We start from the raw sequence: 20,124 nt of genomic DNA, 5'->3' as shown, positions 1-20,124 counted from the left end.
TGTTTGTTGATTACAGCAGGGTCATTTGGTTGTATGGCCAGAAAGCAGATTCCCCATTTATTCGTCTTTTGGTGCATATTTGACACCGCATGCACAAATTGTGGTACATGTTTCTTGCCTCTCAACAGGGAGATTCTGTTTCATGACTGCTATGTTTGTTCAAACATGGCGTGTGATTTTGTTGGATGGGGACTACCACACTAAGCATCCTGAGTATTGGAGTTATTAGGAAAGACCTCTTTCTTTTCCTAGTTGCTTCTTTTGATTGTTACCCTTATAACTTATATTCATCTGTTTCGCAGTGGAGTAATGTATTTGAATCGTTAAATGTATGTAAATGTTTTTTGTTTAGAGCAGCGTCATCTGGTTGTATGACCAGAAAGCAGATTCTCCATTCAATGGGTTTTTAGTGCAGATTGGACACCACTTCCATTTTACTGAATAACAAATGTTAGGAATTTGATAAATATTCTTGTTTTCGTATCTCCTTCAATTGCTTTAAGTTTTTAAAAATCTTATTGCAACGGTCACAAAAAATAATCAATGTGCTTCACAATTTGTTTTACACGTTTCTTCTCTCTCAACAGGGAGATTCCGTTTCATGACTGCTATGTTTATTCAAACATCGAGTGTGATTATGTTGGATGGAAATCACCAATCCGAGCATTCTGACGATTGGAGTTATTAGAAATACTGTTTTCTTTTGCTAGGTGCTTCCTTTGATTGATACCTTTATCACTTATATTTGTCTATTCACCACATGCACTTTACAGAATAATGAATGTTCGGAATTTGATAAATCTTCTGGCTTAGGTATCTCCTTCATTTGCTTTATATTTTTAAAAATCTTATTGCAATGGTCACTAAAAATAATCAATGTGCTGCACAAATTGTTGTACATGTTTCTTCTCTCTCAACAGGGAGATTCCGTTTCATGACTACTATGTTTATTCAAACATCAAGTGTGATTATGTTGGATGGAAATCACCACTCCGAGCGTTATGACGATTGGAGTTTTTAGAAATACTGTTTTCTTTGCTAGGTGTTTCCTTTGATTGCTACCTTTATCACTTATATTCGTCAATATCACAGTGGTGTAAAGTATTTGATTGGTAAAATGTGGGTAAAAGTTTGTTGTTTACAGCAGGGTCATCTGGTTGTATGGCCAGAAAGCAGATTCTCTATTCAATGGTCTTTTGGTGCAGATTGGACACCACATGATCTTTACTGGATAATGAATGTTCGGAATATGATAAATCTTCTTGTTGAGGTATCTCCTTCATTTGCTTTATATTTTTAAAAATATTATTGCAATGGTCACTAAAAATAATCAATGTGCACCACAAATTATGGAACATGTTTCTTCCCTCTCAACAGGGAGATTCAGTTTAAAGCCTGCTATGTTTGTTCTACTTTTTAGTGTGATTTTGTTGGATGGGAAGCACTACAACTAGAATTTTGACAATTGGAGTGATTAGGAAAGACTTCTTTCTTTTGCTGAGTCCTTGTTTTGGTTGTTACCCTCATCACATATATTCATCAATTTCACGGTGGGGTAATATATTTGAATAGTGAAATGTGGGTAAATGTTTGTTGATTACAGCAGGGTCATAGGGTTGTATGGCCAGAAAGCAGATTCCCCATTCAATCGTCTTTTGGTGCATATTTGTCACCACATGCACAAATTGTGGTACATGTTTCTTGCCATTCAACAGGGAGATTCCGATTCATGACTGCTATGTTTATTCAAACATCGAGTGTGATTATGTTGGATGGAAATCACCACTCCGAGCGTTCTGACGATTGGAGTTACTAGAAATACTGTTTTCTTTTGCTAGGTGTCTCCTTTGATTGATACCTTTATCACTTATATTCGTCAATTTCACAGTTGAGTAATGTATTTGATTCGTGAAATGTGGGTAAATGTTTGTTGTTTACAGCAGGGTCATCTGCTTGTATGGCCAGAAAGCAGATTCTCTATTCAATGGTCTTTTGGTGCAGATTGGACACCACATGATCTTTACTGAATAACGAATGTTCGGCATTTGATAAATCTTCTTGTTTAGGTATCTCCTTCATTTGCTTTTTATTTATAAAAATGTTATTGCAATGGTCACTAAAAATAATCAATGTCTGCACAAATTGTGGAACATGTTTCTTCCCTCTCAACAGGGAGATTCCGTTTAATGCCTGCTATGTTTGTTCTACTTTTGAGTGTGATTTTGTTGGGTGGGAAGCACTACTTCGAGCATTCTGACAATTGGAGTTATTAGGAAAGACTTCTTTCTTTTGCTGAGTTCTTGTTTTGATTGTTACCCTCATCACATATATTCATCAATATCACAGTGGAGTAATATATGTGAATCGTTAAATGTGGGTAAATATTTGTAGATTACAGCAGGGTCACCTGGTTGTATGGCCAGAAAGAAGATTCCCCTTTCAATCGTCTTTTGGTGCATATTTGACACCACATGCACAAATTGTGGTACATGTTTCTTGCCTCTCAACAGGGAGATTCTATTTCATGACTGCTATGTTTGTTCAAACATGGAGTGTGATTTTGTTTGATGGAAACTACCACTCCAAGCATCCTGAGTGTAGGAGTTATTAGGACAGACCTCTTTCTTTTTTTAGGTGCTTCTTTTGATTGTTACCCTTATAACTTATATTCATCTCTTTCGCAGTGGAGTAATGTATTTGAATCGTTAAATGTGTTTAAATGTTTTCTGTTTAGAGCAGGGACATCTGGTTGTATGACCAGAAAGCAGATTCTCCATTCAAAGGGTTTTTAGTGCAGATTGGACACCACCTGCATTTTACTGAATAACAAATGTCAGGAATTTGGTAAATATTCTTGTTTTCGTATCTCCTTCAATTGCTTTAAATTTTTAAAAATCCTATTGCAATGGTCACTAAAAATAATCAATGTGCTGCACAAATTGTGATGCATGTTTCTTCTCTCTCAACAGGGAGATTCCGTTTCATGACTGCTATGTTTATTCAAACATCGAGTGTGATTATGTTGGATGGCAATCACCACTCCGGGCGTTCTGACGATTGGAGTTATTAGATGTACTGTTTTCTCTTGCTAGGCTCTTCGTTTGATTGATACCTTTATCACTTATGTTCGTGAATTTCACAGTGGAGTAATGTATTTGATTCGTGAAATGTGGGTAAATGTTTGTTGTTTACAGCAGGGTCATCTGGTTGTATGGCCAGAAAGCAGATTCTCTATTCAATGGTCTTTTGGTGCAGATTGGACACCGCATGCACTTTACTACATAACGAATGTTCGGAATTTGGTAAATCTTCTTGTTGAGGTATCTCCTTCATTTGCTTTATGTTTTTAAAAATATTATTGCAATGGTCACTAAAAATAATAAATGTGCTGCACAAATTGTGGTATATGGTTCTTCCCTCTCTACAGGGAGATTCCGTTTAATGCCTGCTATGTTTGTTCTACTTTTGAGTGTGATTTTGTTGGATGGGAAGCACTACTTCGAGCATTCTGACAATTCGAGTTATTAGGAAAGACTTCTTTCTTTTGATGAGTCCTTGTTTTGATTGTTACCCTCATCAGAGATATTCATCAATTTCACAGTCGATTAATATATTTGAATAGCAAAATGTGGGTAAATTTTTGTTGATTACTGCAGAGTCATCTGGCTGTATGGCCAGAAAGCAGATACCCCATTCAATCGTCTTTTGGTGCATATTTGACACCACATGCACTAATTGTGGTACATGTTTCTTGCCTCTCAACAGGGAGATTCTATTTCATGACTGCTATGTTTGTTCAAACATGGAGTGTGATTTTGTTTGATGGGAACTACCACTCCAAGCATCCTGAGTGTAGGATTTATTGGGAAAGACCTCTTTCTTTTCCTAGGTGCTTCTTTTGATTGTTACCCTTATAAGTTATATTCATCTGTTTTGCAGTGGAGTTATGTATTTGAATCGTTAAATGTGTGTAAATGTTTTTTGTTTAGAGCAGGGTCATCTGGTTGTATGGCCAGAAAGCAGATTCAAGAGTCAATGGGTTTTTGGTCCAGATTGGACACCACATGCACTTTACTGAATATCGAATGTTCAGAATCTGATAAATCTTCTTTTTAGGTATCTCCTTCATTTGATTTATATTTTTAAAAATCTTATTGCAGTGGTCACTAAAAATAATCAATGTGCTGCACAAATTGTGGTACATGTTTCTTCTCTCTCAACAGGGAGATTCCGTTTCGTGACTGCTGTGTTCTACTTTCGAGTGTGATTTTGTTGGATGGGTATCACCACTCCGAGCGTTCTGACGTTTGGAGTTAATAGAAAGCCTTTTTTCTTTCGCTAGGTACTTCCTCTGATACCTTTTACACTTACATTCATCAATTTCACAGTGGAGGGATGTATTTGATTCGTGAAATGTTTTCAAATGTTTGTTGTTTACAGTAGGGTCATCTGGTTGTATGGCCAGAAAGCAGATTCTCTATTCAATGGTCTATTGGTGCAGATTGGACACCACATGCACTTTACTGAATAACAAATGTTCGTAATTTGATATATCTTCGTTTTTAGTATATCTCCTTCATTTGCTTTATATTTTTAAAAATCTTATTGCAATGGTCACTAACAAGTAATCAATGTGCTGCACTAATTGTGGTACATGTTTCTTCCCTCTCAATAAGTTGATTTCGTTTCATGACTACGTTTGTTCTACCATCGAGTGTGATTTCGTTGGATGGGAACCATCACTCCGAGCATTTTGACCATTCGAGTTATTAGGAAAGACTGCATTGTTTTGCTAAGTGATTCCTTTGGTTGATACTTTTATCACATATATTCAGCAATTTCACGGTGGAGTACTTTATTTGAACCGTGAAACGTGGGTAAATGTTTGTTGTTTACTGCAGGGTCATCTGGTTGTATGGCCAGAAAGCAGATTCTCCATTCAATGTGTTTTTAGTGCAGATTGGACACCACATGCACTTTACTGAATATCGAATGTTCAGAATTTGATAAATCTCCTTGTTTTGGTATCTTCTTCATTTGGTTTATATTTTTAAAATTGTTCTTCCAGTGGTCACTAAAAATAATCAATGTGCTGCACATTAATTGTGGTACATGTTCCTTCACTCTCAACAGGGAGATTCCGTTTCATGACTGGTATGGTTGTTCTACCTTCGAGTGTGATTTTGTTGGATGGAAACCACCACTCCGAGCATCCTGAGTATTGGAGTTTAATAGGAAAGACTTCATTGTTTTCCTAGGCGCTTGTTTTGATTGTTACCCTTATCACATATATTCATCAATTTCACAGTGGAATAATATATTTGAATTGTGATATGTGGTTATGTGCTTTTTGTTTTCAGCAGGGTGATCTTGTTGTATGGCCACAAAGAAGATTCTGCATTCAATCGGTTTTTGGTGCAGATTGGACACCACATGCATCTTACTGAACACCAGATGTTCAGAATTTGATAAATCTTCTTGTTTTGGTATCTCCTTCATTTGCTTTATATTTTTAAAAACTTATCGCAATGTTCACAAAAAATAATCAATGTGTTGAGCAAATTGTGGTACATGTTTCTTTCCTTTCAGCAGGGAGATTCCGTTTCATCACTGCTATGCTTGTTCTACCATCGAGTGTGATTTTGTTGGATGGGAACCACCACTCCCAGCATCCTGAATATTGGAGTTTTTAGGAAAGAATTCATTGTTTTGCTAGTTGCTTATTTTGATTCTTCCCCTTATCACTTTCCTTTCATCAATTTCAAAGTCAAGTTGTCTATTTGAATCGTTAAATGTGTGTAAATGTTTGTTGTTTACAGCAGGGTCATCTGGTTGTATGGCCAGAAAGCAGATTCTCCATTCAATGGGTTTTTGGTGCAGATTGGACACCACATGCACTTGACTGAATATTGAATGTTCAGAATTTGATAAATCTTCTTGTTTAGGTATATCCTTCATTTGATTTATATTTTTGAAAATGTTATTCCAATGGTCCCAAAAAGTAATCAATGTGCTGCACAAATTGTGGTCCATGTTTATTCCCTCTCAGCAGGGAGATTCTGTTTCATTACTGTTATGCTTGTTCTTCCATCGAGTGTGATTTTGTTGGTTGGGAACCACCACTCCGATCATCCTGAGTATTGGAGTTTATTAGGAAAGACTTCTTTCTTTTGTTAGGTGCTTCTTCTGATTGTTACCGTTATCACTTATATTCATCAAATTAACAGTGGAGTAATGTATTTGAGTCGTGAAATGTGGTTAAGATTCTGTACTTTACGGCAGGGTATTCTGGTGTTATGGCCACAAAGAAGATTATACAGTCAATGGGTTTTGGTACAAATGGGACACCACATGGACCTTACTGAAAACGTATGTTCGGAATTTGATAAATCTTCTTGTTTCGCTAGCTCCTTCATTTGCTTTATATTTTTAAATATCTTATTTCAATGGTCATTAAAAATAATCAATGTGCTCCACAAATTGTCGTGCATGTTTATTCCCTCTCAACAGAGACATTCCGTTTCATGACTGCTATGTTTGTTGAAACATCGAGTGTGATTTTGTTGGATGGGAATCACCACTCCGAGCGTTCTGACGATTGGAGTTATTAGAAAAACTTTTTGTTTTTGCTAAGTGCTTCCTTTAATACCCTTATCACTTTTATTCATCAATTTCACAGTGGAGTAATGTATTTGTTCCGTGAAATGTTAGTAAATGTTTGTTGTTTAGAGCAGGGTCATTTGGTTGTATGGCCAAAAAGCAGATTCTCTATTCAATGGTCTTTTGGTGCAGATTGGACTCCACATGCACTTTACTGAATATCAAATGTTCAGAATTTGATAAATTTTCTTGTTTAGGTATCTCCTTCATTTGCTTTATATTTTTAAAAATCTTATTGCAATGATCACTAAAAATAATCAATGTGCTGCACAAATTGTGTTACATGTTTCTTTCCTCTCAACAGGGAGATTCCGTTTAATGCCTGCTATGTTTGTTCTACCTTTGAGTGTGATTTTGTTGGATGTTAACCACTACTCCGAGCATTCTGACAATTGGAGTTATTAGGAAAGACTTCTTTCTTTTGCTAAATGCTTGTTTCGTTTGTTACCCTTAACACTTATATTCATCAATTTCACAGTGGGTTAATATATTTGAATTGTGAAATGTGGTAATGTGTTTATTGTTTACAGCAGTGTCTTCTGGTTGTATGGCCAGAAAGCAGATTCTCCATTCAATGGGTTTTTGTTGCAGATTGGACACCACATGCACCTTACTGAGTAACAGCTGTACGGAATTTGATAAATCTTCTTGTTTAGGTATCTCCTTCATTTGCTTGATATTTTTAAAAATCTTATCGCAATGTTCACAAAAAATAATCAATGTGCTGAGCAAATTGTGGTACATGTTTCTTCCCTCTCAGCAGGGAGATTCCGTTTCATGACTGCTATGTTTATTCAAACATCGAGTGTGATTATGTTGGATGGAAATCACCACTCCGAGCTTTCTGACGATTGGAGTTATTAGAAATACTGTTTTCTTTTCCTAGGTGCTTCCTTTGATTGATACCTTTAACACTTATATTCGTCAATTTCACAGTGGAGTAATGTATTTGATTCGTGAAATGTGGGTAAATGTTTGTTGTTTGCAGCAGGGTCATCTGGTTGTATGGACAGAAAGCAGGTTCTCAATTCAATGATCTTTTGGTGCAGATTGGACACCACATGCACTTTACTGAATAACGAATGTTCAGAATTTTATAAATCTTCTTGTTTAGGTATCTTCTTCATTTGCTTTATATTTATAAAAATCTTATTGCTATGGTCACTAAAAATAATAAATGTGCTGCACAAATTGTGGTACATGTTTCTTCCCTCTCAACAGGGAGATTCCGTTAAATGCCTGCTATGTTGGTTCTACTTTTGAGTGTGATTTTGTTGGATGGGATGCACTACTCCGAGCATTCTGACAATTGGAGTTATTAGGAATGACTTCTTTCTTTTGCTGAGTCCTTTATTTGATTGTTACCCTCATCACATATTCATCAATTTCACAGTTGAATAATATATTTGAATCATGAAATGTGGGTAAATGTCTCGTGATTACACCAGGATCATCTGGTTGTATGGCCATAAAGCAGATTCCCCATTCAATCGTCTTTTGGTGCATATTTGACACCACATGCACAAATTGTGGTACATGTCTCTTGCCTCTCAACAGGAAGATTCTGTTTCATGACTGCTATGTTTGTTCAAACATGGAGTGTGATTTTGTTGGATGGGAACTACCACTCCAAGCATCCTGAGTATTGGAGTTATTAGGAAAGACCTCTTTCTTTTCCTAGTTGCTTCTTTTGATTGTTACCCTTATAACTTATATTCATCTGTTTCGCAGTGGAGTAATGTATTTGAATCGTTAAATGTATGTAAATGTTTTTTGTTTAGAGCAGCGTCATCTGGTTGTATGACCAGAAAGCAGATTCTCCATTCAATGGGTTTTTAGTGCAGATTGGACACCACTTGCATTTTACTGAATAACAAATGTTAGGAATTTGATAAATATTCTTGTTTTCGTATCTCCTTCAATTGCTTTAAGTTTTTAAAAATCTTATTGCAACGGTCACAAAAAATAATCAATGTGCTTCACAATTTGTTTTACACGTTTCTTCTCTCTCAACAGGGAGATTCCGTTTCATGACTGCTATGTTTATTCAAACATCGAGTGTGATTATGTTGGATGGAAATCACCAATCCGAGCATTCTGACGATTGGAGTTATTAGAAATACTGTTTTCTTTTGCTAGGTGCATCCTTTGATTGATACCTTTATCACTTATATTTGTCTATTCACCACATGCACTTTACAGAATAATGAATGTTCGGAATTTGATAAATCTTCTGGCTTAGGTATCTCCTTCATTTGCTTTATATTTTTAAAAATCTTATTGCAATGGTCACTAAAAATAATCAATGTGCTGCACAAATTGTTGTACATGTTTCTTCTCTCTCAACAGGGAGATTCCGTTTCATGACTACTATGTTTATTCAAACATCAAGTGTGATTATGTTGGATGGAAATCACCACTCCGAGCGTTCTGACGATTGGAGTTATTAGAAATACTGTTTTCTTTGCTAGGTGTTTCCTTTGATTGCTACCTTTATCACTTATATTCGTCAATATCACAGTGGTGTAAAGTATTTGATTGGTAAAATGTGGGTAAAAGTTTGTTGTTTACAGCAGGGTCATCTGGTTGTATGGCCAGAAAGCAGATTCTCTATTCAATGGTCTTTTGGTGCAGATTGGACACCACATGATCTTTACTGAATAACGAATGTTCGGAATTTGATAAATCTTCTTGTTGAGGTATCTCCTTCATTTGCTTTATATTTTTAAAAATATTATTGCAATGGTCACTAAAAATAATCAATGTGCACCACAAATTATGGAACATGTTTCTTCCCTCTCAACAGGGAGATTCCGTTTAATGCCTGCTATGTTTGTTCTACTTTTGAGTGTGATTTTGTTGGGTGGGAAGCACTACTTCGAGCATTCTGACAATTGGAGTTATTAGGAAAGACTTCTTTCTTTTGCTGAGTTCTTGTTTTGATTGTTACCCTCATCACATATATACATCAATTTCACAGTGGAGTAATATATTTGAATCGTTAAATGTGGGTAAATATTTGTAGATTACAGCAGGGTCACCTGGTTGTATGGCCAGAAAGAAGATTCCCCTTTCAATCGTCTTTTGGTGCATATTTGACACCACATGCACAAATTGTGGTACATGTTTCTTGCCTCTCAACAGGGAGATTCTATTTCATGACTGCTATGTTTGTTCAAACATGGAGTGTGATTTTGTTTGATGGAAACTACCACTCCAAGCATCCTGAGTGTAGGAGTTATTAGGACAGACCTCTTTCTTTTTTTAGGTGCTTCTTTTGATTGTTACCCTTATAACTTATATTCATCTCTTTCGCAGTGGAGTAATGTATTTGAATCGTTAAATGTGTGTAAATGTTTTCTGTTTAGAGCAGGGTCATCTGGTTGTATGTCCAGAAAGCAGATTCAACAGTCAATGGGTTTTTGGTCCAGATTGGACACCACATGCACTTTACTGAATATCGAATGTTCAGAATCTGATAAATCTTCTTTTTAGGTATCTCCTTCATTTGATTTATATTTTTAAAAATCTTATTGCAGTGGTCACTAAAAATAATCAATGTGCTGCACAAATTGTGGTACATGTTTCTTCTCTCTCAACAGGGAGATTCCGTTTCGTGACTGCTGTGTTCTACTTTCGAGTGTGATTTTGTTGGATGGGTATCAGCACTCCGAGCGTTCTGACGTTTGGAGTTAATAGAAAGCCTTTTTTCTTTCGCTAGGTGCTTCCTCTGATACCTTTTACACTTACATTCATCAATTTCACAGTGGAGGGATGTATTTGATTCGTGAAATGTTTTCAAATGTTTGTTGTTTACAGTAGGGTCATCTGGTTGTATGGCCAGAAAGCAGATTCTCTATTCAATGGTCTATTGGTGCAGATTGGACACCACATGCACTTTACTGAATAACAAATGTTCGTAATTTGATATATCTTCGTTTTTAGTATATCTCCTTCATTTGCTTTATATTTTTAAAAATCTTATTGCAATGGTCACTAACAAGTAATCAATGTGCTGCACTAATTGTGGTACATGTTTCTTCCCTCTCAATAAGTTGATTTCGTTTCATGACTACGTTTGTTCTACCATCGAGTGTGATTTCGTTGGATGGGAACCATCACTCCGAGCATTTTGACCATTCGAGTTATTAGGAAAGACTGCATTGTTTTGCTAAGTGATTCCTTTGGTTGATACTTTTATCACATATATTCAGCAATTTCACGGTGGAGTACTTTATTTGAACCGTGAAACGTGGGTAAATGTTTGTTGTTTACTGCAGGGTCATCTGGTTGTATGGCCAGAAAGCAGATTCTCCATTCAATGTGTTTTTAGTGCAGATTGGACACCACATGCACTTTACTGAATATCGAATGTTCAGAATTTGATAAATCTCCTTGTTTTGGTATCTTCTTCATTTGGTTTATATTTTTAAAATTGTTCTTCCAGTGGTCACTAAAAATAATCAATGTGCTGCACATTAATTGTGGTACATGTTCCTTCACTCTCAACAGGGAGATTCCGTTTCATGACTGGTATGGTTGTTCTACCTTCGAGTGTGATTTTGTTGGATGGAAACCACCACTCCGAGCATCCTGAGTATTGGAGTTTAATAGGAAAGACTTCATTGTTTTCCTAGGCGCTTGTTTTGATTGTTACCCTTATCACATATATTCATCAATTTCACAGTGGAATAATATATTTGAATTGTGATATGTGGTTATGTGCTTTTTGTTTTCAGCAGGGTGATCTTGTTGTATGGCCACAAAGAAGATTCTGCATTCAATCGGTTTTTGGTGCAGATTGGACACCACATGCATCTTACTGAACACCAGATGTTCAGAATTTGATAAATCTTCTTGTTTTGGTATCTCCTTCATTTGCTTTATATTTTTAAAAACTTATCGCAATGTTCACAAAAAATAATCAATGTGTTGAGCAAATTGTGGTACATGTTTCTTTCCTTTCAGCAGGGAGATTCCGTTTCATCACTGCTATGCTTGTTCTACCATCGAGTGTGATTTTGTTGGATGGGAACTACCACTCCCAGCATCCTGAATATTGGAGTTTTTAGGAAAGAATTCATTGTTTTGCTAGTTGCTTATTTTGATTCTTCCCCTTATCACTTTCCTTTCATCAATTTCAAAGTCAAGTTGTCTATTTGAATCGTTAAATGTGTGTAAATGTTTGTTGTTTACAGCAGGGTCATCTGGTTGTATGGCCAGAAAGCAGATTCCCCATTCAATGGGTTTTTGGTGCAGATTGGACACCACATGCACTTGACTGAATATTGAATGTTCAGAATTTGATAAATCTTCTTGTTTAGGTATATCCTTCATTTGATTTATATTTTTGAAAATGTTATTCCAATGGTCCCAAAAAGTAATCAATGTGCTGCACAAATTGTGGTCCATGTTTATTCCCTCTCAGCAGGGAGATTCTGTTTCATTACTGTTATGCTTGTTCTTCCATCGAGTGTGATTTTGTTGGTTGGGAACCACCACTCCGATCATCCTGAGTATTGGAGTTTATTAGGAAAGACTTCTTTCTTTTGTTAGGTGCTTCTTCTGATTGTTACCGTTATCACTTATATTCATCAAATTAACAGTGGAGTAATGTATTTGAGTCGTGAAATGTGGTTAAGATTCTGTACTTTACGGCAGGGTATTCTGGTGTTATGGCCACAAAGAAGATTATACAGTCAATGGGTTTTGGTACAAATGGGACACCACATGGACCTTACTGAAAACGTATGTTCGGAATTTGATAAATCTTCTTGTTTAGCTAGCTCCTTCATTTGCTTTATATTTTTAAATATCTTATTTCAATGGTCATTAAAAATAATCAATGTGCTAGACAAATTGTCGTGCATGTTTATTCCCTCTCAACAGAGACATTCCGTTTCATGACTGCTATGTTTGTTGAAACATCGAGTGTGATTTTGTTGGATGGGAATCACCACTCCGAGCGTTCTGACGATTGGAGTTATTAGAAAAACTTTTTGTTTTTGCTAAGTGCTTCCTTTAATACCCTTATCACTTTTATTCATCAATTTCACAGTGGAGTAATGTATTTGTTCCGTGAAATGTTAGTAAATGTTTGTTGTTTAGAGCAGGGTCATTTGGTTGTATGGCCAAAAAGCAGATTCTCTATTCAATGGTCTTTTGGTGCAGATTGGACTCCACATGCACTTTACTGAATATCAAATGTTCAGAATTTGATAAATTTTCTTGTTTAGGTATCTCCTTCATTTGCTTTATATTTTTAAAAATCTTATTGCAATGATCACTAAAAATAATCAATGTGCTGCACAAATTGTGTTACATGTTTCTTCCCTCTCAACAGGGAGATTCCGTTTAATGCCTGCTATGTTTGTTCTACCTTTGAGTGTGATTTTGTTGGATGTTAACCACTACTCCGAGCATTCTGACAATTGGAGTTATTAGGAAAGACTTCTTTCTTTTGCTAAATGCTTGTTTCGTTTGTTACCCTTAACACTTATATTCATCAATTTCACAGTGGGTTAATATATTTGAATTGTGAAATGTGGTAATGTGTTTATTGTTTACAGCAGTGTCTTCTGGTTGTATGGCCAGAAAGCAGATTCTCCATTCAATGGGTTTTTGTTGCAGATTGGACACCACATGCACCTTACTGAGTAACAGCTGTACGGAATTTGATAAATCTTCTTGTTTAGGTATCTCCTTCATTTGCTTGATATTTTTAAAAATCTTATCGCAATGTTCACAAAAAATAATCAATGTGCTGAGCAAATTGTGGTACATGTTTCTTCCCTCTCAGCAGGGAGATTCCGTTTCATGACTGCTATGTTTATTCAAACATCGAGTGTGATTATGTTGGATGGAAATCACTACTCCGAGCTTTCTGACGATTGGAGTTATTAGAAATACTGTTTTCTTTTCCTAGGTGCTTCCTTTGATTGATACCTTTAACACTTATATTCGTCAATTTCACAGTGGAGTAATGTATTTGATTCGTGAAATGTGGGTAAACGTTTGTTGTTTGCAGCAGGGTCATCTGGTTGTAAGGACAGAAAGCAGGTTCTCAATTCAATGATCTTTTGGTGCAGATTGGACACCACATGCACTTTACTGAATAACGAATGTTCAGAATTTTATAAATCTTCTTGTTTAGGTATCTTCTTCATTTGCTTTATATTTATAAAAATCTTATTGCTATGGTCACTAAAAATAATAAATGTGCTGCACAAATTGTGGTACATGTTTCTTCCCTCTCAACAGGGAGATTCCGTTAAATGCCTGCTATGTTGGTTCTACTTTTGAGTGTGATTTTGTTGGATGGGATGCACTACTCCGAGCATTCTGACAATTGGAGTTATTAGGAAAGACTTCTTTCTTTTGCTGAGTCCTTTATTTGATTGTTACCCTCATCACATATTCATCAATTTCACAGTTGAATAATATATTTGAATCATGAAATGTGGGTAAATGTCTCGTGATTACACCAGGATCATCTGGTTGTATGGCCATAAAGCAGATTCCCCATTCAATCGTCTTTTGGTGCATATTTGACACCACATGCACAAATTGTGGTACATGTCTCTTGCCTCTCAACAGGAAGATTCTGTTTCATGACTGCTATGTTTGTTCAAACATGGAGTGTGATTTTGTTGGATGGGAACTACCACTCCAAGCATCCTGAGTATTGGAGTTATTAGGAAAGACCTCTTTCTTTTCCTAGTTGCTTCTTTTGATTGTTACCCTTATAACTTATATTCATCTGTTTCGCAGTGGAGTAATGTATTTGAATCGTTAAATGTATGTAAATGTTTTTTGTTTTAGAGCAGCGTCATCTGGTTGTATGACCAGAAAGCAGATTCTCCATTCAATGGGTTTTTAGTGCAGATTGGACACCACTTGCATTTTACTGAATAACAAATGTTAGGAATTTGATAAATATTCTTGTTTTCGTATCTCCTTCAATTGCTTTAAGTTTTTAAAAATCTTATTGCAACGGTCACAAAAAATAATCAATGTGCTTCACAATTTGTTTTACACGTTTCTTCTCTCTCAACAGGGAGATTCCGTTTCATGACTGCTATGTTTATTCAAACATCGAGTGTGATTATGTTGGATGGAAATCACCAATCCGAGCATTCTGACGATTGGAGTTATTAGAAATACTGTTTTCTTTTGCTAGGTGCATCCTTTGATTGATACCTTTATCACTTATATTTGTCTATTCACCACATGCACTTTACAGAATAATGAATGTTTGGAATTTGATAAATCTTCTGGCTTAGGTATCTCCTTCATTTGCTTTATATTTTTAAAAATCTTATTGCAATGGTCACTAAAAATGATCAATGTGCTGCACAAATTGTTGTACATGTTTCTTCTCTCTCAACAGGGAGATTTCGTTTCATGACTACTATGTTTATTCAAACATCAAGTGTGATTATGTTGGATGGAAATCACCACTCCGAGCGTTCTGACGATTGGAGTTTTTAGAAATACTGTTTTCTTTGCTAGGTGTTTCCTTTGATTGCTACCTTTATCACTTATATTCGTCAATATCACAGTGGTGTAAAGTATTTGATTGGTAAAATGTGGGTAAAAGTTTGTTGTTTACAGCAGGGTCATCTGGTTGTATGGCCAGAAAGCAGATTCTCTATTCAATGGTCTTTTGGTGCAGATTGGACACCACATGATCTTTACTGAATAACGAATGTTCGGAATTTGATAAATCTTCTTGTTGAGGTATCTCCTTCATTTGCTTTATATTTTTAAAAATATTATTGCAATGGTCACTAAAAATAATCAATGTGCACCACAAATTATGGAACATGTTTCTTCCCTCTCAACAGGGAGATTCCGTTTAATGCCTGCTATGTTTGTTCTACTTTTGAGTGTGATTTTGTTGGGTGGGAAGCACTACTTTGAGCATTCTGACAATTGGAGTTATTAGGAAAGACTTCTTTCTTTTGCTGAGTTCTTGTTTTGATTGTTACCCTCATCACATATATTCATCAATTTCACAGTGGAGTAATATATTTGAATCGTTAAATGTGGGTAAATATTTGTAGATTACAGCAGGGTCACCTGGTTGTATGGCCAGAAAGAAGATTCCCCTTTCAATCGTCTTTTGGTGCATATTTGACACCACATGCACAAATTGTGGTACATGTTTCTTGCCTCTCAACAGGGAGATTCTATTTCATGACTGCTATGTTTGTTCAAACATGGAGTGTGATTTTGTTTGATGGAAACTACCACTCCAAGCATCCTGAGTGTAGGAGTTATTAGGACAGACCTCTTTCTTTTTTTAGGTGCTTCTTTTGATTGTTACCCTTATAACTTATATTCATCTCTTTCGCAGTGGAGTAATGTATTTGAATCGTTAAAAGTGTGTAAATGTTTTCTGTTTAGAGCAGGGTCATCTGGTTGTATGGCCAGAAAGCAGATTCAACAGTCAATGGGTTTTTGGTCCAGATTGGACACCACATGCACTTTACTGAATATCGAATGTTCAGAATCTGATAAATCTTCTTTTTAGGTATCTCCTTCATTTGATTTATATTTTTAAAAATCTTATTGCAGTGGTCACTAAAAATAATCAATGTGCTGCACAAATTGTGGTACATGTTTCTTCTCTCTCAACAGGGAGATTCCGTTTCGTGACTGCTGTGTTCTACTTTCGAGTGTGATTTTGTTGGATGGGTATCAGCACTCCGAGCGTTCTGACGTTTGGAGTTAATAGAAAGCCTTTTTTCTTTCGCTAGGTGCTTCCTCTGATACCTTTTACACTTACATTCATCAATTTCACAGTGGAGGGATGTATTTGATTCGTGAAATGTTTTCAAATGTTTGTTGTTTACAGTAGGGTCATCTGGTTGTATGGCCAGAAAGCAGATTCTCTATTCAATGGTCTATTGGTGCAGATTGGACACCACATGCACTTTACTGAATAACAAATGTTCGTAATTTGATATATCTTCGTTTTTAGTATATCTCCTTCATTTGCTTTATATTTTTAAAAATCTTATTGCAATGGTCACTAACAAGTAATCAATGTGCTGCACTAATTGTGGTACATGTTTCTTCCCTCTCAATAAGTTGATTTCGTTTCATGACTACGTTTGTTCTACCATCGAGTGTGATTTCGTTGGATGGGAACCATCACTCCGAGCATTTTGACCATTCGAGTTATTAGGAAAGACTGCATTGTTTTGCTAAGTGATTCCTTTGGTTGATACTTTTATCACATATATTCAGCAATTTCACGGTGGAGTACTTTATTTGAACCGTGAAACGTGGGTAAATGTTTGTTGTTTACTGCAGGGTCATCTGGTTGTATGGCCAGAAAGCAGATTCTCCATTCAATGTGTTTTTAGTGCAGATTGGACACCACATGCACTTTACTGAATATCGAATGTTCAGAATTTGATAAATCTCCTTGTTTTGGTATCTTCTTCATTTGGTTTATATTTTTAAAATTGTTCTTCCAGTGGTCACTAAAAATAATCAATGTGCTGCACATTAATTGTGGTACATGTTCCTTCACTCTCAACAGGGAGATTCCGTTTCATGACTGGTATGGTTGTTCTACCTTCGAGTGTGATTTTGTTGGATGGAAACCACCACTCCGAGCATCCTGAGTATTGGAGTTTAATAGGAAAGACTTCATTGTTTTCCTAGGCGCTTGTTTTGATTGTTACCCTTATCACATATATTCATCAATTTCACAGTGGAATAATATATTTGAATTGTGATATGTGGTTATGTGCTTTTTGTTTTCAGCAGGGTGATCTTGTTGTATGGCCACAAAGAAGATTCTGCATTCAATCGGTTTTTGGTGCAGATTGGACACCACATGCATCTTACTGAACACCAAATGTTCAGAATTTGATAAATCTTCTTGTTTTGGTATCTCCTTCATTTGCTTTATATTTTTAAAAACTTATCACAATGTTCACAACAAATAATCAATGTGTTGAGCAAATTGTGGTACATGTTTCTTTCCTTTCAGCAGGGAGATTCCGTTTCATCACTGCTATGCTTGTTCTACCATCGAGTGTGATTTTGTTGGATGGGAACCACCACTCCCAGCATCCTGAATATTGGAGTTTTTAGGAAAGAATTCATTGTTTTGCTAGTTGCTTATTTTGATTCTTCCCCTTATCACTTTCCTTTCATCAATTTCAAAGTCAAGTTGTCTATTTGAATCGTTAAATGTGTGTAAATGTTTGTTGTTTACAGCAGGGTCATCTGGTTGTATGGCCAGAAAGCAGATTCTCCATTCAATGGGTTTTTGGTGCAGATTGGACACCACATGCACTTGACTGAATATTGAATGTTCAGAATTTGATAAATCTTCTTGTTTAGGTATATCCTTCATTTGATTTATATTTTTGAAAATGTTATTCCAATGGTCCCAAAAAGTAATCAATGTGCTGCACAAATTGTGGTCCATGTTTATTCCCTCTCAGCAGGGAGATTCTGTTTCATTACTGTTATGCTTGTTCTTCCATCGAGTGTGATTTTGTTGGTTGGGAACCACCACTCCGATCATCCTGAGTATTGGAGTTTATTAGGAAAGACTTCTTTCTTTTGTTAGGTGCTTCTTCTGATTGTTACCGTTATCACTTACATTCATCAAATTAACAGTGGAGTAATGTATTTGAGTCTTGAAATGTGGTTAAGATTCTGTACTTTACGGCAGGGTATTCTGGTGTTATGGCCACAAAGAAGATTATACAGTCAATGGGTTTTGGTACAAATGGGACACCACATGGACCTTACTGAAAACGTATGTTCGGAATTTGATAAATCTTCTTGTTTAGCTAGCTCCTTCATTTGCTTTATATTTTTAAATATCTTATTTCAATGGTCATTAAAAATAATCAATGTGCTCCACAAATTGTCGTGCATGTTTATTCCCTCTCAACAGAGACATTCCGTTTCATGACTGCTATGTTTGTTGAAACATCGAGTGTGATTTTGTTGGATGGGAATCACCACTCCGAGCGTTCTGCCGATTGGAGTTATTAGAAAAACTTTTTGCTTTTGCTAAGTGCTTCCTTTAATACCCTTATCACTTTTATTCATCAATTTCACAGTGGAGTAATGTATTTGTTCCGTGAAATGTTAGTAAATGTTTGTTGTTTAGAGCAGGGTCATTTGGTTGTATGGCCAAAAAGCAGATTCTCTATTCAATGGTCTTTTGGTGCAGATTGGACTCCACATGCACTTTACTGAATATCAAATGTTCAGAATTTGATAAATTTTCTTGTTTAGGTATCTCCTTCATTTGCTTTATATTTTTAAAAATCTTATTGCAATGATCACTAAAAATAATCAATGTGCTGCACAAATTGTGTTACATGTTTCTTCCCTCTCAACAGGGAGATTCCGTTTAATGCCTGCTATGTTTGTTCTACCTTTGAGTGTGATTTTGTTGGATGTTAACCACTACTCCGAGCATTCTGACAATTGGAGTTATTAGGAAAGACTTCTTTCTTTTGCTAAATGCTTGTTTCGTTTGTTACCCTTAACACTTATATTCATCAATTTCACAGTGGGTTAATATATTTGAATTGTGAAATGTGGTTATGTGTTTATTGTTTACAGCAGTGTCTTCTGGTTGTATGGCCAGAAAGCAGATTCTCCATTCAATGGGTTTTTGTTGCAGATTGGACACCACATGCACCTTACTGAGTAACAGCTGTACGGAATTTGATAAATCTTCTTGTTTAGGTATCTCCTTCATTTGCTTGATATTTTTAAAAATCTTATCGCAATGTTCACAAAAAATAATCAATGTGCTGAGCAAATTGTGGTACATGTTTCTTCCCTCTCAGCAGGGAGATTCCGTTTCATGACTGCTATGTTTATTCAAACATCGAGTGTGATTATGTTGGATGGAAATCACCACTCCGAGCTTTCTGACGATTGGAGTTATTAGAAATACTGTTTTCTTTTCCTAGGTGCTTCCTTTGATTGATACCTTTAACACTTATATTCGTCAATTTCACAGTGGAGTAATGTATTTGATTCGTGAAATGTGGGTAAATGTTTGTTGTTTGCAGCAGGGTCATCTGGTTGTATGGACAGAAAGCAGGTTCTCAATTCAATGATCTTTTGGTGCAGATTGGACACCACATGCACTTTACTGAATAACGAATGTTCAGAATTTTATAAATCTTCTTGTTTAGGTATCTTCTTCATTTGCTTTATATTTATAAAAATCTTATTGCTATGGTCACTAAAAATAATAAATGTGCTGCACAAATTGTGGTACATGTTTCTTCCCTCTCAACAGGGAGATTCCGTTAAATGCCTGCTATGTTGGTTCTACTTTTGAGTGTGATTTTGTTGGATGGGATGCACTACTCCGAGCATTCTGACAATTGGAGTTATTAGGAAAGACTTCTTTCTTTTGCTGAGTCCTTTATTTGATTGTTACCCTCATCACATATTCATCAA

Source organism: Schistocerca gregaria, chromosome 11 (genome assembly GCF_023897955.1).
Source record: "Schistocerca gregaria isolate iqSchGreg1 chromosome 11, iqSchGreg1.2, whole genome shotgun sequence".
Classification (NCBI taxonomy): domain Eukaryota; kingdom Metazoa; phylum Arthropoda; class Insecta; order Orthoptera; family Acrididae; genus Schistocerca; species Schistocerca gregaria.
The sequence above is the reverse complement of the archived record's forward strand: the minus strand, read 5'-3'. Positions refer to the sequence as shown.